General features: G+C 39.9%; 1 long non-coding RNA gene across 1 annotated transcript in view; it reads right to left on the reverse strand.

The window, feature by feature from the left end:
• Positions 1-21,358, reverse strand: part of LOC112427564 (uncharacterized) — a 123,094-nt gene extending 101,736 nt beyond the window's left edge. Inside the window, exon 1 of the long non-coding RNA XR_011614275.1 lies at positions 21,187-21,358. This is a non-coding gene — a long non-coding RNA (uncharacterized lncRNA). The remainder of the gene's footprint in view (positions 1-21,186) is intronic.
• Positions 21,359-25,428: the final 4,070 nt, after the last annotated feature.

Raw genomic sequence — 25,428 nt, forward strand, 5'->3', positions numbered from 1 at the left:
CCTTACCACCACTTTATGAAAGGCTGATTTACAACAGTTACTTTTACTAGGTACATCATGTCCAGCTATGAGGACGAAATTACAGGGCATACTAAAGGCAAAAAAAAAATACAATTTGAAGAAGACAGAGGATGTATCAAAACCAGACATGGCAGGGATGCTGGAATTATCAGACTAGCAATTTAAAACGACTATGGTTAATATGCCAAATATCTAATATGCCAAAGGCTCTAATAAATAAAGTAGACAGCATGTAAGAACAGATGGGCAATGTAAGCAGAGAGATGAAATCCTAAAAAAAGAAAAAAAGAGAGAGATGCTGAAGATCAAAACTACTGTAACAGAAATGAAGGATGTCTTTGATGCTCTTATTAGTTCACTGAATGCGGCTGAAGAAAGAATTTCTGAGCTTGATGTATCAAGAGAAACCTTCAAAACTGAAAAGCAAATTGAAAAAGAACAAAATGTCAAAGGACTGTGGGACAACTACAAAAGGTATAACATACACAAATGGGAGTTCCAGCAGAAGAAAGAGAGGGAATATTTGAAACAGTAATGACTGAGGGTTTCCCCAAGTTAATGTCAGACACCAAATCACAAATCTGAAAACCTAAAAGAACACCAAGCAATACAAATGCCACAAAACCTACACTTGGGAATATCATTTCAAAATTAGAAAATCAAAGATAAAGACAAAATTCTGAAAGAAGTGAAAAGAAAAATGTCTTACATATAGAGGAATAGAAATAAAATTTACATTGAACTAATCCTCAACAGCCACGCAGTCAAGAAGAAAATGGAATGACATGTTTAAGGTATTAAAAAAGGAAACCACCAACCTAGATAGAATTTTGCATCCTGAAAAATTATCCTTAAAAGATGAAGGAGAAATAAAGCCTTTCTCAGACAAACAAAAACTGAGAAAATTTCTTTCCACTAGTCTTGCCTTGCAAGAAATGTTAAGAAAATTCTTTAGAGAAAAAGGAAAACAATATAGATCAAAAACTTAGATCTACAAAAAGAAATAATATCAAAGAATACATGAAGGTAGAACTTTTATTTTCATTTTTTTTCTTTTTTTGAGACAGAGTTTTGCTCTTGTTTCCCAGGCTGGAGTGCAATGGCACGATCTCAGCTCACTACAACCTCCGCCTCCCGGGTTCAAGCTATTCTCCTGTCTCAGGCTCCCAAGTAGCTGGGATTACAGGCATGTACCACCACGCTTGGCTAATTTTGTATTTTTGTAGAGACAGGATTTCTCCATGTTGGTCAGGCTGGTCTTGAACTCCCACGCTCAGGTGATCCACTCACCTCAGCCTCCCAAAGTGCTGGGATTACAGACATGAGCCACTGAGCCCAGCTTATTTTCCATATTTTTATTTGATCTGACAGATACATATTTTCCAAATAATAATAGCACTAATGTATTTGATTATGTATGTTTATGTATGTGTGTGTGCATATACATATATATGTGTGTGTGTGTGTATATATATCCTAGGAGTCATATATATAGTTATGTATGCTTATATGTAAGTGAAGGAATGACAATGATGATAAAATCAATAGAAAAAATATATATTATTTTTGTTTCTGTTTTGTTTTGAGACAGGGTCTCATTCTGTCATCAAGGCTAGAGTGCACTGGTATGATCTCAGGTCACTGCAACCACCACCCTCTGGGCTCAGGTGATCTTCCCACCTCAGCCTCCCAAGTAGCTGGGACTACAGGTGCACACCACCACACCTGGCTAATTTTTATGTACTTTTTGTAGAGATGGGGTTTTGCCATGTTGCCTAGGCTGGTCTCAAACTCGTGGACTCAAGTGATCTGCCTGACTCTGCCTCCCAAAGTCAGAGACTACAGGCTATTTTGTTATTAAAAGGAACTCACACTTTCTTTGAAGTGGTATAACTTTATTTGAAGTTGTGTTTAGTAGTAAATGTGTATTGTGATCTCTAGAGCAACCACTTAAAGAAGGTTAAAGAAAGAAGTATTACTGATATGACAAAGGAGACAATGAATCATGTGAAATACTTAGTACTACAAACGGCAGAAAGAAAGAGCTGAAGACAAAAGTAGAAACAAAGGGCAAGAGCACCAAACACAAGACAGTAGCAAATATAGTAGATATTAATTCAACTACACCAATGATAAATTTGAACAGCAATGTTCTAAATTCAGCAATTAAAAGGGAGATTGTCAAAGTGAATTAAAAAACAGGACCCATTTCTATGTTGTCCATAAAAAACCTACTTTAAATACAGACATATTAAAATTAAAAGTAAATTGAGAAAAATATACAATGCTAACACTGATCCAATAAAGGCAAGAGCAGCTATATTAATTTCAGACAGAGTAGACTTTAAAGCAAGGAAAGTTATCATGTATAAAGAGGGCATTACATAATGATAAAGAGATCAATTCTCCAAGAAGATAAAACAATCTTTAATATGTATGCACCTAACAACAGAGCATCAAACTACTTCAGGCAAAAATTGATTGAACTGCAAAAAGAAATAGATAAATCCACTATTACTGGAGATTTCAACACTTCTCTGTCAGAAATGGGCAGATTCAGGAGGCAGAAAATCAGTAAGAACATGTTTGAACTCAAAAACGCCATCAGTCAACTTACATGCTTGTCACCTACAAAATACTTCATCTAATGACAGCAGAATACACATTCTTTTCAAGATCACATGGAACATTCACCAAGATAAACCACATTCTGGGCCATAAAACACACCATGATAAATTTTAAAAAATAGAAATCCTATAATGTCTACTGTCAGACCACAATGAAATTAAACTCAAAATTAATAACAGAAAGATAACTGGAAAATCCCCAAATAAATGGAACATAAACAACACAATTCTAAATAACATATAAGCTAGATAACCTCAAGAGAAATTAAAACGCATTTCGAATTAAATGAAAATAGAAACACAGCTTATAAAATTTGTGTGATACAGTAAAATCGTGCTTAGAGAGAAGCAATATCTATTGTATATATATTTAAAAAGAAGAAAAATTTAAAATCAATAATTTCAGTTTTTATTTTAGAAAACTAGATAAACAAGAGCAAATTAATCTAAAGCAAGCAGAAGAAAAGACATAAGAATCAAAGCAGAAATCAATAAAACTGAAAGCAGGAAATTAATTCAGAAAAATCTATGAAACAAAAAGATGGCTATTTTTAAAAGATTTAAAAAATGAATAAGCCTTTAGTTAAGCTAACTAAGACAAAAAAGAGAGGGGACACAAATTACTAATATCATAAATGAAAGAAGAAACATTACTGTAGATCCCATGAACAGTAAAAGACTAATAAAGGAATATTATGAATAATTTTGTGTTTTAGATTTGAGAACCTAGGTGAAATGAATCAATTATTTGAAAAACATATTCTGCCAAAACCCACACAAGAAGAAATACACAGGCTGAGTGCTGCGACTTATGCCTGTACTCCCAGCATTTTTGGAAGACTGAGGCAGGAGGATCTTTTGAATCCAGAAATCTGAGATCAGCCTTGGCAACACAGGGAGAACCTGTAACTGAAACAAGAAGAAATATACAGGCTGGGTGCTGTGGCTTATGCCTGTAATCCCAGCATTTTGGACAGCTGAGGTAGGAGGATCATTTGAACCCAGGAGTCTGAGATCAGCCCTGGCAACACAGGGAGACCCTGTCTCTACAAAAACTATTTAAAAAGTAGCTGGGCATGGTGGCACATGCCTATGGTCCCAGTTACTAGAGAGGTTAAGGAAGAAAGATTGTTTGATCCAGAGAGGTCAAGTCTTCCATGAGCCATGATCTGCACTGTAGCCTGGGCAACAGAGCAAGACTGTGTTTTGAAAGAAAGAGAGAAGGAAAAGAAGGGAAAAAGAAAGAAGGAAAGAAGGAAAGAAGGAAAGAAGAAAGAAAGAAAAGAAAGAAAGAAAGAAAGAAAGAAAGAAAGAAAGAAAGAAAGAAAGAAAGAAAGAAAGAAAGAAAGAAAGAAAGAAAGAAAGAAAGGAAGGAAGGAAGGAAGGAAGGAAGGAAGGAAGGAAGGAAGGAAGGAAGAGGGAGGGAGGGAGGGAAAGAAAGAAAGAGAGAAAGAGAGAGAAAGAGAGAAGGAGAGAAAGAGAGAAGGAGAGAGAGAGAGAAAGAGAGAAAGAGGGAAAGAAGGAGAAAGAGAGAAAGAGAAAGAAAGAAAGAAAAGAAAGAAAGAAAGAAAGAAAGAAAGAAAGAAAGAAAGAAAGAAAGAAAGAAAGAAAGAAAGAAAGAAAGAGAAAGAAAGAAAGAAAGAGAAAGAAAGAGGAAGGGAGACAGGAGGAAAGGAGGAAGGGAGGAAGGAAGGAAGGAAGGAAGAAAGGAAGGAAGGAGAGAGAAAGAGAGAGAGGGAGGGAGTGAGAGAGGGAGGGAAAGGAGAGAGAGAGAGAGAAAGAAAGAATCTAAACAGATCTATATATATTAAAGAAATTATTAGAATCAATAGTTAATAACCTTTCAAAACAGAAAACACCAGGTCCACATGGTTTGACTGGTGAATTCCACCAAATATTTAAGGAAGAAATTATGCCAATTCTCTATAATGTTTTTAGAGGATAGAAGCAGAAAAGATACTTCCTAACTTCTTCTATGAAGCCGGCATTGCCCCAATACCAACAGCAGAAAAACACATTTTAAGAAAAGAAAACTACAGACCAATATCTCTTATGAACACATAAGAGATGTGTAAAAATTCTCAACAAAATATTAGTGAATTGAACTCAACAATATATAGAGAGAGTTATACAGCACAAGAAAATGATATTCATCCCAGCTGTGCAAAACTGGTTCAAGAATCAAAATTAATTAATGTAATCTATCACATCAACAGCCTAAAAAAATTACATGAATATATCAATAGATGCAGAAAAGGTATTTGGCAAAATCCAACAGGTATTTATGATAAAAACTCACAGTAAACTGAGAATAAAGGGGAACTTTCTCAAGTTAATAAAGAATATCTATTTTTAAAAAAATTATAGCTAACATCATAATAGTGAGAAACTAAAAGCTTTTCCACTCAGATCAGGGACAAGGCAAGTATATCTCCTCTCACAATTTCTCTGCAAAATTGTACTGGAAGTCCTAGCTAATGCAATAAGACAAGAAAATGAAATAAATGGTATATGGATTAGAAAGGAAGAAATAAAACTGTCTTTTCTTGCAGATGACATGATGGTCTATGTAGAAAATCTAAAAGAATCAACAAAACAGCTTCCCAGAATGAATAACTGATAATATCAAGGTTTCTGAATACAAGGTTAATATACAAAAGTAAATTGCTTTCCAATACATTAGCAATGAACAAGTGGAAATTGGCATTAAAAACACAATACTATTTGCCTTAGCAACCCCCAAAATGAAATACTTAGGTGCCCATATAACAAAATACATACAAGATCTCTATGAGGGAAACTACAAAACACTAATGAAGGAAATCAAAGAACTAAGTAGAAATATTCCATGTTTATGGACAGAAAGACTTAAAACTGGTAAGATGTCATTTTTTCACAACTTGATCTAAAGATTCAATGCAATCCCAATCAAAATCCCAGCAAGTTGTTTTCTGGATATCAACAAACTGATTCTAAAGTTTGTATGGGGAGAACAAAGACCCCAAATAACCAACACAATATGGAAGAAGAACAGAGGACTAACACTGTCCAACTTCAAGATTACTATAAAGCTACAACAATCAAGACAGTGTAATATTGGTAAAATAATAGACAAATAGATCAACAGCACAGAATAGAGAGCTCAGAAAGATAGACTCACACAAATATAGTCAAATCATCTTTGATAAAGAAGCAAAGACAATACAGTGAAGCAAAGATAGTCTTTTCAACAAATGGTATAGGAACAACTGGACATTCTCATGCAAAGAAAAAAAAAGAAAAATGATCTAGACAAAGCCCTTATACTTCTTATAAAAACTAACTCAAAATGGATACTAGAATCAAATTCAAAATGTAAAACTATTAAATCCCTGGAGATAACAGGAGAAAAATCTAGATAACCTGGGGTGTGGCGATGACTATATACACCAAAGGCACAATCCACAAAAGAAACAATTGATAAGCTAGACTTCATTAAAATTAGAAACTTCCGTTCTGTGAAAGGTAGTGTCAAGGGAATGAGAAGACAAGCCACAGACTGAAAGAATATATTTGCAAAAGATGTATCTGATAAAGGATTGTTATCCAAAATAATCAACTCTTAAACTCAACAGTAAGAACAAAACAAAACAAAACAAAAACCCAATTAAATAACAGACTAAAGACCTTGACAGACACCTTACAAAAGAAGCTATACAGAAGAAAATAAGTATATGAAAAGATGTTCCACATCATATGGCTTCAAGAAAATGCAAGTTAAATTAACAATGACATACCACTACAGACTTATTAGAATGGCCAAAATATAGAACACTGACCATACGAGATTCTGGTGAGAATGTGGAGCAATAGGAACTTTCATTTACTGTTGGTGAGAACGTAAAATAACACAGCCACTATGGAAGACAGTTCGACAGTCTTTTACAAAAATAAACATATTCTTACCCTGTGACCCTGCTTTTTGGTATTTATCCAAGGAAGTTGAAAACTTATGTCCACTTAAAAATCTACACACAAATGTTTATAGCAGCTTTATTCATAATTGCCAAAACTTGTAAGTAAGCAAGATGTCATTCAGTAGGTGAACAGATAAATAAACTGTGATACATTCAGACAATGGAATATTATTCAGTGCTAAAAAGAGATGAGCTGTCAAGCCATGAAAATACATGGAAGAATCTTACATGCATATTACTAAGCGAAAGAAGCCAATCTGAAAAGGCTACATACTGTACGATTCCAACTACATGACATTCTGGAAAAGGCAAAACTATGGAGACAGTAAAAAATAGCAGTGACTGTCAGGGGTTGTGGGGAGGATGAATAGGAGAATAACAGAGGATTTTTAGAACAGATAAATACACTGTACGATACTGTAATTGTGGATACTTGCCATTATTCATTTTTCTAAACCACTTTGGGTTAGAATAAAAAGTACATCAAAGAATAAACCTTAAACTACGGACTTTGGAGGATAATGTGTCAATGTTGGTTCACTGCTTGTAACAAACGTACCACTCTAGTCGAGGATGTTCATAATGGGGGAGGCTATGGATGTGTATTTACCTATGCATGGCTAGAGTATGAGGCTATATGTATATAGGCATAGGTATATGGGAAATCTCTATACCTTCCTCTCAATTTCGCTGCAAGCCTACAACTGCTCTAAAAAAAGTCTTTAAAAATGTGAATAGTTTAAATCACATCAATTTAAACAACCTGCAAGAAATAAGAATGTAGTGAATTGTTCTTCTCTACACCTGGATCTAGTAAAAATGCAGACAGTACATTTCCAAAGCAAAATGGTAAAATAATGGGAAATTTCAGAGAACAGGGCTTTCTTTAAAAGAAAAAAATGGTAATTTCTGAAATAAACAGAGCAAGACCCTATATGCATTTTGCAGATTGTCAAAAGTCACCTAACACATTCTGGACAACACCACAAAGCATTATATAACCCACTGGACCTTGCCCATATGAAGTACAGAAGAAAACCTTCCTACTTAATCATGGAAACCTTGCATATTCTGTTTAGTCATTCTCACTGTCAAAAGAATCCCATCTTCATTCATTAAATCATTCCACAAATATGTATTAGCACATGTTGTGTGTTAATTTAATTATTTTTTAAATTTTTGAGATGGAGTCTCGCTCGAGTGACCCCTTTCCCAGCTCAATCCTCCTGAGCACTGACCATCCTACTCGGTAGGTGCGCTTGGGCCTGAGAAGTGACAGGCTATGGGCAAATGTTGAATGGGTAAGTAGAATGACTACTCATGCTTAAGGCTTCTTTGATAAGTTGTGATGTGAAACTATAAGGAGTCCAGGAATTCGTAAGGAAATCTGGCTCTCCAGATCATTGTGAAGGTGTATTTGTCAAGACAGAAGGATGGAATATATCTTAACAGCTAGATCGATTTATTATTTTTAAATATTTAGGCATAGGGCATACGGGCCTCCATGTCTATTCTTACCCAGGGAGCCACAAATGTGCAGGTTTGCTAAACAGGTAGGTTGCTGCTGAAGAACACAGAGCCTTGCAATAAGTATTTCTCAAACTTTAACGTACCTTTGAATTACCTGGGGATCTTGTGAAAAAGCAAGCACTGATTTCTCCATTCTTAACAAGTTCCCCGGAGATGCCCACATGGCCTGTGTAGGGACCACACTTTAAGTAGCAAGGCTGTAGGGCATGTTAAGGAGTTTACTTTTATCTAATTTTATCCAAAGAGCCATTAGAAGTTCTTGAGGGATTTCAAGGGACAGATTTTCATTTTGAAAAGAGTACAATAGTTGAGGTGTGCAGTATGGATTAAGTGCAGAGGAATATGCTGACAACATTGGGCAGGAGAGAAAGTAAACACATTGGGAGATATTTAGAAGGTAAGATCTGCAGGGCTTAGTGAATTGGATGCAGGAGGAGGTGGTATGACCTCAGGAAGGACAAAGTTCAAAGAAGTGAATGGGTAAATAAATAAATTAAAGAATTCCTTCTCTGTCATTCTCTCAACTGAGGTTTCAGAATAGCAAGACTCAGGATAGTTTCAGTCAGGGATGATTTAAGAGAATTAAGAGGCTTTTTTCTGCCCCCTTGTAGATAGTTGGAAGCCATATTTAGCCAAATTACATTTAACTTTCCTCTTCTTATAGCTCTCTATTCAGAGAGCTAAAATAATAGAAGTGATAGCAGTTGTAACTATACCCATCTCAATTCACCTGCATTCCTTCTGCAAGTAGTAAGGTCATCTGAGCAGTTTCTTCCTTTAATTAAGTGGTTGTGACTGTCACATGTTCTTCTCAAAATGATTTCTCCAGTACCCAAGTGATTAAACATAGAACTCTGTTCCCCCTACTCTTGAGATCCTGAGAGCCCAAGTGTCCTACAGGAAAATGCAGGAAAATGCTTTCTCCCTGGGGGCTGGCTCTCGAGAGGCTTGCTTGCATACAGGTTGGGCTCTTGGAGATGTTTCCTGACTGCAGAGGGACTTTCACTTTGGTAAGTTGGAACAGGATTCAAGGTCCTGCTGAGCTAATCACCCAGCTGCACCAGCTGCAGAGGAGCACTGTCCCGTGGGAGCCGGTGCCTCCGGGGAACTTACTGCTTTCTTCAGCAGAGGATGCTAACAATGGGTTTGCTGCTCTTCTAATTCCACCCCTGACTTCCCCCTCTCTAGCTTTCTGCTGTGACTCACAAAAGGCAAAAGAAGCAATACTTGGAGAAGCCTCCAGCCTAAATTTAGGCAAGGTGTCTTCGTTCTCATAAATACCCAAGGAAAATTTTAAATTCAATGCACAGCACTCTTAGCCTCGTGTATCACTTATTTCTCATTCTCACGCTGGGTAAGCTTGATTTGCATACATTTCAAGAGCATCTTTATCTTTTTTTGTCTTTATTTATTGTCCTCTCCTCGTCCTACTTGCTGCTTTAGAACTCTGTATCAAATATTTATATATCTTTATTTCTTGGCTGTAACCCACTTCATCATTCCCTTCCAGAGAGCTTTATACTTCACACAACCTGTTTCTTCCCACAACCCCCGTGCACACCCACTGCCTTCTCCCCCCACAGCCACAGTACAAAACTGCCAGACTCAAGTTTAATTCAGGGGAGTCCTTGTTTCTCCCTCATTCTGTGACAACCTCAGAAGAAGGCATTTTTGTGCTTCATCCTCAGCATCTGCTTTGCCTGGTGATGATGATGAATAGACAGGCCCAGGTGCCTGGTGCCCAAGGATCCTAATTTAATGTCTATCCTACAGGGGCAGAACATCAAGAATGACACAGGCCTGGTAATGCAGTAAGGATCTGGGGCCTGTGGTTGGCTGGAGAGCACATGTCCCACTGCCAGGGGACAGCCACTTCTCAGGTCCAGTCATTCTCACACCTTTCAGTTTTTCACTGGACATTGAAATCCAGTTTTAACGTGAAATCTCCAGAGGTTCGTCTTTTGGTTCAATTAAGAAAAAACCATAAAGTGCTCAAATAGCACATCAGCAAGCCAGCAGTTTCTGTACTCTGGTTTGTAGTTCTCGTGGTGTGAAGCAGTTCACAGACACATTCCCACTCAAAGGTATTTGGAAACACATTGTATGTGCTCTCCCGGCACTTTTTAAAAACTTTTTAAGTTTTGGGGTACATGTGCAGGATGTCCAGGTTTGTTACACAGGTAAACATGTGTCACGGTGGTTTGCTGCACCTATCAACCCATCACCTAGGTATTAAGCCCAGCATGTATTAGGCTAGGTATTAAGCCCAGCATCTTTTCCCTAACGCTCTCCCTACTTCCCCAGACAGGCTCCAATGTGTGTTGTTCCCCTCCCTGTGTCCATGTGTTCTCATTGTTCAGCTCCCACTTTTAAGTGAGAAAATGCGGTATTTGGTTTTCTGTTCCTGTGTTAGTTTGCTGAGGATAATGGTTTCCAGCTTCATCCATGTCCCTGCAAAGGACATGATCTCATTCCTTTTTATGGCTGCATAGTATTCCATGGTGTATATGTGCCACATTTTCTTTAACCAGTCTATCATTGATGGACATTTGGGTAAGTTAGTTCAACCATTGTGGAAGTCAGTGTGGTGATTCCTCAAAGATTTGGAACCAGAAATACCATTTGACCCAGCAATCCCATTACTGGGTATAATATGAATATAAATTACCCATTTATATTACCCAAAGGAATATAAATAATTCTCCTGGCACTTCTCACTTGCAAGTGCTCTGGACATTAAAAGGAAGAGTAATTAAAAGATCCTAACCTGACTATAACTAGGCATCTTTGAGGCCTGTCTTTGCATCCAACAATAACAATAATAAAACTCTGCCTTTTGAAATTTGAAGAATAACCGTTCTTTATTCTAGATTTCTTTAAGGGGGTAGCACAAGGGCATTACCAAGGTCATAGAATTCTTTTGCAAATTCATCTTTAGACATCTCTTTTTCTTCCCAGAGTTTCTCACCCTGCAGCTGCTAAGTGTCATCCCACCTCTCTTGCTGCCTCAATGTTCCAATAACATTCATTCCCTCTTTTGCATCCCTCTGCTCAGTACATGACTCTCCTATTTGGGGGAAAATACACTGCTTTCTTTTTTTCTCAAATAAATCAGCCCTCCTGCCCTGTAATTGTAGCAAGAAAAACCATCCACCTAAAAGCAACAGTTATCCTTATTATTCTGGTACTCTGATATTTCCCCACATAACAATATAATCTCTAAAGACTTTATCATCATCTTGTAATATTCGATCATCACTTGAAGTCCGACAGAGTATTGGCCGTGATCATGAACAGTACCCAGGGAACTTTCTGGACTTCAGCTCATTCTTAAGGCTAGTTTGCTAATAATTAGTTGCCTAATGATTAAGTTATCTAATATTTAATCCTTCTCCGAATCCTTTCCATTATCTATCTTTTTCTGAAATTCTACTTGGCTTTTTAATCATTTTTAAGCAAATTTGCCTAGGGTACTTCTGAATTATCTTTATATTTTAAATATCAAATTTCCACTATTCTGTAAATCTGTCCTAATAACCTCAGAAGAAGGCATTTTTGTGGTGTCTTTTGCTATTTTATGTGCATTTCAACACTTTAAGGACATTTAGTCAACTTGTCTGAAAACTTTTTTTATGAATTGATGCTTTAGGGTCACAGAGGTTTGGATTCTAGACGATCTCCATATGAAGCTATGCACTGTGGAACTTTCTACACTGCTGGGGGCACAGTGAGTACTCTTCTGTGATGGCCTCACCAACGTCTGTCCAGGTAACCCCTGCGGTCATAGGCATCGCTGAGGTTCTCTCTACTGAAAGGAATCTCTTCTCATTTAAAGAAGGTCCCCATCCTGTAACCTGAATCACCCAAATTTCTCCCTCTGACCTTCTTCTCTGTTGTGGGTAGCTTACCCCTACCTACCAGAATAGCCTAGCCCCTAACCCCCAGGATACAAAACATCCATACTCATCATGGATTTGATTCCCACCTCAGTAACTTAGTAGCTGATGTCTTTGGATAAGAGCCTAACCTCTCTGAACATCTGGTACATAGGTTGCACCACCTTTAATGAGAAGAATCACAACTACCCTCGTAAGTTTATGTAGAAATAGAAACAAATCTATGTACTGTGTGGATGCCTAGAAGGCATTCAATAAGGAAGGAGGAAGAGTGAGAGGAAGATGGGGTATTTTGTTTTTCTACAGAAGACAACATCTGAACAACAGAATAGGCAGGAAGACACTGTCTAAGATTTAAAGAAAACTACACCCTATCAACTGGGTCTTTGCTTTATTGAAAAATGAAAACAACCACCAACTATTCTTTGACTTCTTTGAAAACAGCCCCCCAGAAAAATCTATGAAAGCAATCTATAAAGTGTTGGTTCTAGCTGAATTAAAATTGTATGGGGAAAGAAATCAACCTTTAAACTTGTTCATTATAGCGGTAGATCTCTATGCTCCACAACCCACCTCCTTGGAAGTATTTCTGGCAATGGTCTTATCCAGAAAATTCACTGAATTACTGAGTCCAGGTTATGAGTGTTTGTGCTCTTTCCCCATTTCTTTAGCCAACCTCCCTGCCCCAAACAATAAATTACCATTTTCATCTGCACTTGCCTCAAGCAGCACCTCTTCATTAAGAAATTAACAAATAAACAAACAAAATGCAATTAGCCAGAAGCAACTGTATGAGACTTTTATCTCTAATGGGATGGAAATTGAAGGCAAAAATAGAGAATATTGATGACAAAATATTTGAATCTTGTGCTCTTTTCAGGGATCTGTACAGCATGTGTCTGGTAACACAGAGAGGAAAATATGTTGGGGACAGGGATGATATGTTCATTCTAAGCTGCCTTTAGATGTACCAGCGCCATCTGGCCCCCCATAGCATCTTAGAAATGCAACATTTGAAGTGTGGGTTCTTCTCCTCAACTACCCCTAAAGCTGAGTCTTTCTCATTTTCCCCTTAAAAGAGGAAGCACATTGTCATTATCATCTTTCCCATTCTTCACTCTGGAGTTCAACTTATTTCAGAATAAAATTGTCACCTGTCATTGGATATGACCAGTGACTGCTAAGTTTATCACAACACCCAGTTCAATTTCCATAAAATCCCATCCTCCTTTCCAAAGCCAGAAGAGTTCTCAACTACGATGCTGCAGGGAAGACGCCTACTTGAAGTAGAAACGTGTCAGTCCTTCATGTAAAAGCACAGGGAACTGATTCTTGTCAGTTTACAGCTGATGGCAGCAGGTGAAGAAGAAACCATCTTGGCTAGAGACTAAGAGCCTATGATCCTGGCTGAACTTTTCCACTAACTAGATGTATGACTCTGCACAAGTTACCCTCCATTTAATTTCCTCCTTTCCAAAGTCAAGGCTTGTGCATGAAGATTCAAATGTCCCTTCCGGCTTCATGGTGCCCCTTAGTCTGCCCACCCACCAGAGCCCCTCAGGCTCCAGAAAGTCAGCAGGGTCTAGCTCCATGCATGGCTTGACCTAAAACACTTTCTTGGTCTTTTGAAATTAATGCAAATGTTTTCATCTTTTCAAATTCCTTCTTCCTCTTATCTGATTAACTTTTTCCTTCTTTCAAAAGCAGCATATGCTTATTGTAAAAATATCATATATACAGATAAGCAGAAGAAGAAAAAAGTCACTCATAATGCCAAGTTCCTTCAAACTGTGACATATATTTAGAGGTTCTTCATACTATCTGTAGTGTTTTCCAACTTTATAAGCCATTGACACATTGCTCCTTCTCTTTTCATTTTATTTGAAAACATAATTTTAATGGCTACAATTGCTGTATCATATGATTGTGCCATGCATGAATCAATTTATATATATATATATATATAATTTTTTTTTTGAGACGGAGTCTCACTCTGTCGCCCAGGCTGGAGTACAGTGGTAAGATCTAAGCTCACTGCAACCTCCACCTCCTGGGTTCAAGTGATTCTCGTGCCTCAGCCTCCTGAGTAGCTGGGACTACCAGCATGTACCACCACACCTGGCTAATTTTTGTATTTTTAGTAGAGATGGGGTTTCACTGCATTGGTCAGCCTGGTCTTGAAATCCTGACCTCAAGTGATCCGCCCACCTCAGCCTCCCAAAGTGCTGGAATTACAGGCATGAACCACTGTGCCCAGCTAAATGTACTAATTTATATTTTTTTAGTTTTGCTATCATTTGTATCACCCTGAACTCTCTTCTTTGAGGGATGTACCTGGTTACTCTAAAGAGTATTGATAGATGAGGGAGATGCTCTTACTAACTACTGGCATTTCTTTAAATGGCTGCAAATGCTTAGAAACTCCTCCAGTTGAGATGTCGACTGTAATTCTCCTCCTATTTAATCTGGTTGTATTTATGACTCACTTGTAACAATAAGGCAAAGCAAAGATGTGTGACTACTAAGGCTAGATCAGAAGAGGCTATGTAGCTTCCACCTGATTTTCATGGAAGACTTGCTCTTTGGCTGCTTGTTCTCAATATACACTTTCTTGGAATCCAGCTTCCATGCTGTGAGGAAGGCCAAACCATGTGGAGGGGCCACATGGAGGTGCCGTGGTTGACTGTCCTTCAGGCCAAGCACTGGACGTGAGAGCAAGGAAGCCAACTTGGAAGCCCTACTCAGCTGTCCAAGATGTTTAGGTCACCCCAGCCCACAGAGTCTTCCTTGTTAAACCCTCAGTCACAATGGAGCAGAGAAGAGTCTTCCACTCTGCCATGTTCAAATTCCTGGCCCACACAATCTGTGAACAAATAAATGTTGTTGCTTAATACCATCAAGTTTGGGCGGTTGGGGGCAGCAGTAGTACCTGGAATGCCACAGACCAAACCTGCCATGATTAGTAGGTACAATGGGAGGCACATTCTAAAGCAGCGGTCCCCAACATTTTGGCCCCAGGGACTGGTTTCCTGGAAGACAATTATTCCACGGATGGGGGTGAGAGGGATGGTTTTGGGATGAAACTGTTCCACCTTAGATCATCAGGCATCAGTTAGATTCTCATAATGAGCATGCAACCTAGATCCCCCATATGCGCAGTTCACAATCCACTGATCAGACAGGAGGCGGAGTTCGGGTCGTAATATCGCCCACTACTCACCTCCTGCTGTGCAACCTGGTTCCTGATACACCACATGGACTAGTACCAGTCTGCAGCCCAGGAGTGAGGGACCTCTGTTCTAAAGAACAATGTTAGGAAAGAAAGGGGAATAAATGAATTTATCTTAACCTGCAGAGAAAACAAAAAGACTGCAGTTCTGGAAGTAGCAACCCCCAAAGGATTCTGTTTGTCTCCTATGTAAACCTATCAGCAGCAGCATCTTTTATGTTTGAAAAAACCAATTATAGATGCTGACGATATGACTGTTTCTTTGAAAAGAGTGTCTTACCAAAAAATCACAATGAGTTATGAAAGAAAAATATTTCCAGCATTTATATTTGGAGTACGGTTGAGGCTTACGCTAAAGGGGGCAATTTTGCAAAGCGGTTCACAGTAAGAGTTTTAGAAGCAGATTCAGCTGGGTTCAAACAACGGCCCTATGACCACTTTGCCAACTCTGGAAACTTGCATTCCATCATCTCTGAAACAGGGAGAAGGCTGCTATAAGGACTAGCAGACATAATGGATGTGCTGTGTTCACATGGTGCCTAGTGCATGGTAGCGCTTGGTCAACTGTCACTGTTCTTATTATGTTCTTGTTATTGCTCCTCTTATTGCTAAAGTTGTTTCAGCCTAGCCCGGGAAGAAGGGTGATTATTTAGTTCAGAAAAAGAGAAAACACAACAAGGAATATATTAATTCATTTCTGACCCAAAGGACCATTTTATGTCTCTGGTCTTTGCAGTGTAGGAAAGCAATAGCATTCATTGTTAAAGAAAAAAAAAATCATTCAGTGACACTGGATAAAGCACAGGAAGGCAGATTTTATTCAGGACCATTGTGACAGGTATAGGGGTCATGGTAAGGGGATTTTGCAGTGAGGGAGAGAGATTAGGCTCAACTCTGAGTACAGCACAGGAATTGATAGCTAACGAGCAGGGTGGGGTTGATGGGTGGAAATGACTTACAGGATACATCAGGAGTAAGGGGGATTCTGGCCAAACGAACCTACAGGATTTTTACAGGTGATGTTGGAGGAGGAGGAACCTGATCAGATATCAAGGCTAATCAGACAGTGAGAGAGAATGAGCGGTTCTTGCTAAATTGACTAATCAGGGTTCTTGCTAAAACTGGGTTTTACAAAAACATGCACAGATGAGCCTAGGAGAAGGTTCCCCAAGAGACTGACTAAAGTTTAACCAAGCAAAGAATCTTTGTTATCAGTCCTTTTAGAATATCAGGGCAAAGCCCTAAGAGATTACATTTAAGTCAGAAAACCAGAGGACTTGAATATACTCGCTTTTTTACTGCATTGCTGAGGTTTAGATTTCACTCACTCAATCAGCTATTCATTTAGCAGACACGTGTACTTATTAAGTATCATTACATGCTGGGATCCATGGTAGGCACTGACAATACAGAAAAATTAAAAACAAACAGGACTCTAACCCTCCCCGTTCACGTTCAACCTCTGCAGCTCATATGCACTGTGTCGTAAGACATTCACAACTGCATAGTACCCTGAAAGGGGAAAAAATGAAAAAGAAAAATTTAGAAAGTTCCAAAAGTATGTTACACTTTACAAAGGCCTTTTCACATTTTTCATCTCAATGAGTCTTCTGAACAACCCTGGAAAATAGATACTATTATAATTAAACCAATGGTATAGATAAGAAAACTGAGACAAGAAGACTAAGTAGCATATTCAAGATCACATAGCTAGTAAATGACAAAATTGGATCTTAGACCCTATCTTCTCCGTCTGTGCTGGGTCATCCTGTGTCATTTCAACTCCATCAGACACATGGCTTTGTTGTACTGTGGCAAAGATACTGAGCTCTCACCAAACCTACCCACGCTTTGAAGCCTCCTTTAGAGTCAGTTAGAATCACATGACTAGGACTTCGTCCTGAATTTCTGGGCTAAAGCAGTTGACAGTCAATTTGCCTCCTCCATGACCCTCTTCCTCTTTGGAAAAGAGCCTCAAAGTGAAAGGGGCTTGGATACCCAAGTACCTGCGTGGAGGAGAGTCTCTGCCAGTCCATCTCATATCTCACACCCGAGAGAAAACACCTTTTGTGTGAAGCCTTTGAGATTTCAGGTCTTACTTGTTACCACAGCAGAGCCTCTCCTACCTGACAAACACAAACCCAAGAACTCTATACCCAGCACCATGCTGGGTGCTGGGAGCAACTGGAATTGTAAGATATTCGAAGACAGCCTTCGAGGAACTAACAAAGTTACTAAGATATTACTTAAATTGAAGGGTTTTCTCAACAGATGGCCAGGCTCAGCCAGCAATGTAGGTCCCATAAATACCAGCGACAGGCTCGTTATCACCTCTGAGAAGAGCTGTAGCCTCGACACTGTTTGGTGGTGCCTGCCGTTTTGAAGATGTTGCTGTGCTATAAGCTAGAAGGCCAGCGCCAAACCTGATAACCACCCAGAACCTGGGGCAATCTTTATTACCTCGATAAATAATGTTTTAATTTATTGGTTAAAGAAAACACGTTAAGAAAATATGTCCCTGTAGCCTTGCCGTTTTTCAGGCCCATCTTTTAATGTCTTTTCTCTACTCTGAGAATTTGTTCCCTTATTCATTCACTTACTAAACATGTGTCAAACATCAACACGGTTGCACTGCTGTGTTAAGAGCTGGAGATGCACAGATAAAGAAATCATGATTCCTGCCTGGCAAATGACAGTAACTTTTTTTTGCAACATAGACCTGAACTCAGGGGGCCTAATGGGATTTATAAGAGCGGATCAGCAACTCAGGGTCACTTAGAAAGGCGTCTTAAGTCTTAAGGCATAAGTAAAAGTCCACCAACTTTTATGTCTTTGTGATTTTTTAAAAGCAATGTACTCTTAAAGGATGAACTGTCAGATTTTCTAAGGAGAAAAAACAAACAGCATATTTCTCTGCTTTCTCAACTGCCTGGTTCTTTCATTTTGACATTTGAGACTCTTGTTTTACCATAGACTCAATAGCATTTATTTAGAATCCCAAAAGCCAAGAACTAGACCTTTGACTCTGAGCAGTTTTCTGTCTTCCTTTCTCTGGGGCAATCAACCTCAGCTTCTCTAGTTTTAAAAGTACAACCTATAGGAAACACAATTTCCAAAAAGAGTCATTTCATAGGATTATATTTCAAAACATTATCCCTGTTATATGGAGTAGGCCTGGTATCCATGAGGTAGCAATGTGTTCCTTTGCTAAGCCAAGGAGTCCAGTTCCACATGCCATGGAACTGGCACAAAGTCAAAAATGTTAATCCTACTTGCTGTGAGGTTGTTACACAGGGAAAGTTCCTTAGCGAGGCAGGCATGGCGCGGCCCCCAATGTGTACACCAGTGGACTTGGTTTCTATCATATAAACCCATTAACCGTCTGAAGAAGCCATTTACATTTTCAGTACCTTTACTGATTTCTCAGAGGCTGTCTCTCAGGGAAGCTGCCCTCACCTCCCTGGCCCACTCATGTATAGTACCAAGTGCTCCACCACAGTAGAGAAGAGAAGCTGCTGCTGTGATTCCTTGATTCTTAATTAATTTATCAAATGGAGCATCTCTGTTGAGTCCCTATGCTTAGAAGAATAGTGACTAGAACCTAGTAGGAGCTTGAATACCTTGTTGCACCATAGACTCAATGTTTTTCGAATAAACTGTTTTCTGAATAAACTGTTTTTTGAATAAATAATACATGCAAATAGAAGGATTTGTAAGATTCTTAAGGAAAGTGTAGAATTTGCCTCCCTCCTTGGCCTCTCACTGGATTCCTTGAGGATTTCCTTGGGGAAATACTTTGAAGGCTCCAGCAAAAATGCAAATATGTCTGAGAGGATTAAGAGATGAAGCTGTTATCAGTCAAACTCAAATTGTAATAGCAAATACCACAGGAAGTGTAGATCAGAAATGAACCCCAAAGAGTGGAGGAGCATATGAGATCTCACCCACGCTTCATAAGGAGAGCCAGGAATAGGACAGACAATACCTGAGGGGCCACACCTGGGGATGGGAAAAGGGGCTTTCATTCAAGATAATGGGAAGTGGAGGTCGGGGAAAGGCAAGAAGTCAGAAACAAATACCGGAGAGCCAATATGGGGAGCATCAGGACCTTGTTAAATTCCAGGGTAGAAGTCCAGAGTTATGCATCCAAGTTTGGCCATGAACCCAAGAGTCAGCATGTAGGAGATGAGACCAGTCAACACCAGGTAAGAGTTTCATGGCAGTGAGTGGCACTGGGCAAGGAGGCCGAGAGCTATCAAGGGCCTTACTGCTGTGATGCAATTACAGAGGGACCACAGGGGCTCTGCTGCCTGTGCTCTAAAGCAGCGCTGTCCAAGAGAGCCACCGAAGTGAGCCACAAGGGTAATTTAAAATTCCCCATAACCACATTTAAAAAGAAAAAGGCAAAGGAAACAGCTAAATATGTTTCATGAGATAGATATTTTTCTTTCTTTTTTTCCTTTGTACTGTGTCTTCAAAATGTAGTATGCATTTCATACTAAACTCGTTCAGCAATTTGCACAGTAGCTGCACGTGCTTAGTGGCTACCACACTGAATAGCACGGTTTTGGGGGCTCCACTCTGGTCATCTTCTGGCCACATCCCTCACCACGGTGAGGTGGGGCCAAGGAGACCTGCCCACCTAGATCCTCTACAACCTTCTAGATCACACACCAGATACCCGAAACCCTGAAATGCCCTGCCCAAAGGGCCCATAGCCTATTCTTAGGGGATTGCATTGGGAGGGCATTAGAATGTTCATATGGGCCCTTCCCTGGGTCCATCACAGGATGGGTCAACATTTCTGGGCATGAACTGTGCTGCTGTTCTGTGCACTCTTAGCCTTGAGGAGGTCAAGGTATAGCTGATAGTGGAGAGGCACGAACGGAGCCTGGATGTGGTTGGGATGCCTGTGCAGGACAGAGTTGGGGTAGGGGGAGAGAAAAGAGATCAGTCACCCACTGGCATAAGGAGCCTGGGCCATTTCTTTCCACACTCTACATGCCCGGGTAAAACTCCAAGGCATCTGAGAATTCTAAATTTGAAGCTAAATTTGACAAGGTAGGAGAACAGAACATATTTTATTTAAGAGTTTGTTAGCCTAATTTATAAGTTTAAAATATTTAGATCAGAGTGAGCCTTCACTTTTCACTCCTGCCAGGAACCCCACAAATGCTGGAGGCAAACCTGATCCTGAGTTTTCATTATTTACCATAATATCTGATATTTAAATTCTTGTCTTGAGGGAAAGAATGAGTAAATTGGCCCAACTTAAAAAGGTCAGAGGTACAATGAACTCTATGTAACACAAAAGGAGAACAAATTATTTAACATAAGGATCCCAAATTCAGTCTTACAGAAGTTTTACAGAAATTTTAAGGAGATAAATACATATCACCTCCACTGTGGAAACCACCCTCAATTCCAATTAGCATAGTTAATTACTCCTTTCTTTCTGTGCCAACAGAGCACTTTAGTCAAACTTCTTTTTGAAGAATATAAGTCTATATTTTCTTCAAAAATAATGTATTGCTTTATTTTAGGAATCACAGATTCTTTTGAGAATGTGTAATGAAAGTCATGAGTTCTCTCCCCAGGAAAAAAATATGCAGATACGTGCAACTGGGAATCTGATTTCACAGAGTTCACAGACTTAAGCCTAAGACGCCTCTGTTTGACAGGGCTGCGAGGGAAGTAATGACACCGCTCTGCACCATCTGATAAGTACTCAGCTCAGATAGGATGATCAAGCAGCATGTTCCAGGCATCTGTTGCTGTGTTAAAACCATCCCAAAACTTAGTGGCTTAAAAGAAGAGTAGTTGGGATGCTACTATCCTGCAGGACACAGTTGGGATGGCTCTACCCGTGCACTGTTGGCCAGGTGCCTTCATTAAGGAAAGGAGGGGCCACAGTGGCTTCACTCACATGTCCGGTGTCTGTGGCTAGCAGTACTGGGAGCCAGCCGCATTGGTGTGTGCGTCTCTCTTACTTTCCCTGTAGTCTCACAGCCTCCTTGGCTTCTCTCCTCGTGAACTCTCCAGCAGGACAGTCAACCCTCTCCGTGGTGGTCTATGGCTTCAAGAGCTAGACTGCTTGTGTCGGGCATGCTAATTTCTCATTGGTCAAAGCAAGTCACATGACCAAGCCCAGTGTCAGTGTGGGAGGGGCTTCACAAAGGTATGACTATGAGCACGCATGGCTTATTGGGGCCACCAATTAACAGCCACTGCACAGCTTTTCCATAAACAACGTGGAGGGACAACTATTAAAAGAGCAAATAATCATAATCTCTTAGAGATACCCCACAATGGATGTGGGGTGTCTACTCATTCCCTGCATCACTTAGGCCTCAGACCAAAGTCTCTCAGAGCAGTCTTGTCTGACTAGGTCACATCTTCCTGTTAGGCACCATCTGAGAACCCCGTATTTTTGGTCTTAGATACATATCATGGCTTGTATTTCTGTATTAGTGTGAATATCTGATTTCATATCACCCAAACTGAGCTGTGGACTCTTTGAGGACAGGAACTATAACTGTTTTCTCATTATTACATCTCAGCTTCTGGCACAGGATCAGACACATGGTAGACCCCAGTAAATATTTGAGGAAGGAGAGAGGGAGGGAAGGAAAGAAGGAAGGAAGGAGGGAGAGGGGAAGGGAGGGAGAGAGGAAAGGAAAGAAGGAAGGAAGAAAGGAAGGAAGGAAGGAAGGAAGGAAGGAAGGAAGGAAGGAAGGAAGGAAGGAAGGAAGGAAGGAAGACAGGAAGGAAGGAAGGAGAGGAAAGAAGGAAGGAAGGGAAAGAGGGAAAGAAGGAAGGAGGGAAGGAAGGGAGGGAGGAAAGGAAGAAAGGAAGGAAAGAAGGAAGGGAGGGATGGAGGAAAGGAAGGAAGAAAGGAAGAAAGGAAGGAAGGAAGGGAGGGAGGGAGGAAAGGAAGGAAGAGAGGGAGGGAGGGAAAGCAGAAAGAGAAAGGGAACAAGAATGGATGGGAAAGGAAATATATGGTGTAAGTTATAGGAATTCAAGGTATGATTTGATTAACAGTGACATCCACTGAATATGTGCCAGACACGACACTAAGGCAAATATCCTATTTATTCCCCAACAACCCTGTGGGAGAGTTAATATTCACCCCACTTTATAGATGGGGAGACTGAAGCTTGCAGTAGTCATGTGATTTTTCTCAGGCTGAAGAGCTGGCAAGTGGCAGAGCTGGCATTTGACTCAGAGAAGCCTAACCTCAGAGCTCATACCCTTAAGCACTTGTAACCACTATCTCCCCTGTAAGTACAAATTAACATCTAGAAACGAAAGGAGAGCATTTAAGAACACAAAGCAGCTTGAGTGTCTGCTCAGGAAAAGATGTACACATAAATAATCAAAAGAAAGTGAAAGAAATGCTTGTTGCTTTGTAAAAGAGAAGGTTATCAAAGAATAGTGGCAATCAAGCCAAACAAAAGAAAAGGAGCAAAAAAGGACAGCATTAGGGAGATAATGAAGCAGACAGGACTGGCAGAGAGAAAGACCCTCAAGTGGGTGGACTCACATTTCATCAGAAATGGGGTGATGCAAACACCTCCCAGGAGGTGGGAGAAGGACTCGCTGGTTAAAGTATTGAAATTGGCCTAGCAAAAGGCATCTCCCAAGATGAGTTGCAATTTCAAAGCACCATGGACAAAAAGTGTGCCAAGTAGGAAATTTTATAGCAGAAATGAATTCTTATTAATCACAAAGCCCTCGTGTGAGACTTCTAGCTTTCTGCTTCAAGCAGAGATAAAACATATAAATCTTTCTCTATAGAAAATTTTAAAAGGCATAGCCCAAACCCATGAGGAAAAAGATGTCTACACTGAAGCATTGATGGGGATGGAGAACAATGGAATTATTCCATTCGTTGGAATACCCTTCATTCAAACAATGCTCTGTTGCTGGAAGTGAAAGCCAGTATACCCGCCATGGAATACCATCAGCATCTATGAAGCTGAACCTTCATGCCATATCCTAGGACCCAGTAATGTCACTCCTGAGCTTTTATCCAACAGAATTGCATCCATATATTCAGAAGGTGTATTAGAATGCTCATAGCAGCACTATTCATAATAGACTCCAAATACAAACCACATAACTTCCCATCAGCAATAGAATGGCTAAATAAGCCATGGTACATTCACAGCTTGAAACACTACACAGTGATGAGCATGGAAAGTGTATAATTACATGCAAAGTTATGAATGAGCCTCACACACATAAATATTTAAAGTAAAAAAATAAAATAAAAGAGGCAAACTACACCGTGGAAAGTCAAGATGGGGACTACCCAAGTCAGCAGAGGGAGGAGACCTGGAGGGGCCTGAGAGAGATTTCTTAGGTGGCTTGTCCATTCCTTTTATTGATATTATACTACCGTAAAAAATTTCAAAGAAGGTATGACACATTCAAAAGCAAAACAAATGTCGTCAAGAACCCAACATCGAATAGAAATACGAGGAGATTGGGAGAGAAGCAGCAGTGGGCATCAAAACGTCACTGGAACTTTTGCAGCAATCTCCTCTTCACAACCTGTTTAAAGGGCAGGGGATCATTCTGGACGTTCCAGCAGGAACCCTTAGGTTAGAGACCTTGGGTGGGTTCATATCCCTCCCTCCTGAGGTCCTTGTGTTAAGTCAATTCTGAGAAACAGGAAGGGGCATGCCTCTCCTCTTTTTCACTCAGCTCTGAGCATTGTACCTTACACATGGAGGGGTCAGGGTAAATGTCTGGTGAGTAAGTGATGAATAAGCAGGATTACATGGCTCTCTTTTCAAGGGTGTGTCCAGGTGTCTTCCTCTAGCAAGGAATGCATGAGTTTATTTGCTAAACATCCTCAGGAGGTTCCTGTAGGGGGTGAGGATGAAGAAGCCAGTACAGGGTGAATGAATGAACAGATTTCTACTAGGTAGATATTTTGCAATTAGAATGATCACGACACAGACTCAATTAAAAGGAAGAGAGAAACAATTAAATGAAGGACTTTATACACAGAAGGAAAAAAGGAAGGAAGAAAAAGGAACTCTAAAATTCAACCTTAAGAAACTCAACAGCATAAGCAATAGCTAGCAGAAGGTCAGTGATCAAGAGGAACCCAATATGATTTTTACTGCTGATTATTTACTAAGCACTAATGTGGCCACAGATAGGATATTTAAATTATATGTCACATTCTCTTGAAGTCGTTATCTAATGATGTCCCACTGGGGAGCTCATAGTGAAAACACACCTCAGAATGGTCCCATCCAAGGTGTGAGGAAGCTCCGTTATTGATCCTTAGCTTGCATTTGTGCTTAGTTAAAGGTTACTCCCAGAAAACTCGCTCCTGGCTCATTTGGAGAGCCCACATATTTTGGAATTGGTTAGGGGGCAGTGGTGTGCTGAGGGAAAGAGGGAGAGATACACCAAAAGTGTCTGCTAAAGATGTCCACAAAATATTCTCATTGGAAACATAATTTTGTTTTCCTCCAGTGATGGATATGGGCCATAACCAAGGACTGGAGAGATAAAAATGGGGCAGAAGAGCTGAAAGTAAAAATTGTGAAAATCTTAGGAGGAGGCAACTTGAAGACCCTCCTCCCTGGCCACTCTTTGATGTTTAAATCCCTTCTCCACGTTGTTCACTCGATGAACACCCCCAAAGAAGCCTACCTGAAAAGCGTTGAGGAAAACAGCAACTGCACCTCACATGTCCCATAGCTCTCTTTCCATCTGTCTAGAGCCCCATCCTTTTTTTCTTTTTAAATGGAGTCTGGCTTTCTCTCCCAGGCTGGAGTGCAGTGACACGATCTCAGCTCACTGCAACCTTCACCTCCCATGTTCAAGCGATTCTCCTGCTCTAAGAAGGCACATGGGCTGCTTGGTCCACATTCATACGTGACTTACAACATGAGATGCTATAGTTTTCAACAGTGAAATATTGTACAAGTGTTGGCTCCCTGTCTTTGGTTTCTATCCCAGCATCAATTAGAGGCTGGAAAGAATGCAAGATTCATTTTGAAAACTCCACCTCTGGAAAAGTCATTCAGATGCCAAGTTTTAAGATCAGTGCTGAGAAGGTCTAAGCCTCAGCTGCTTTGGAGGCAAAGACTCTCCAGCCCAGCTCTCACTCAACCCCCTTGGTCTCATCAGAATTCTCCCA

This window comes from Macaca nemestrina, chromosome 15 (assembly GCF_043159975.1).
Source record: "Macaca nemestrina isolate mMacNem1 chromosome 15, mMacNem.hap1, whole genome shotgun sequence".
Taxonomy (NCBI): Eukaryota; Metazoa; Chordata; class Mammalia; order Primates; family Cercopithecidae; genus Macaca; species Macaca nemestrina.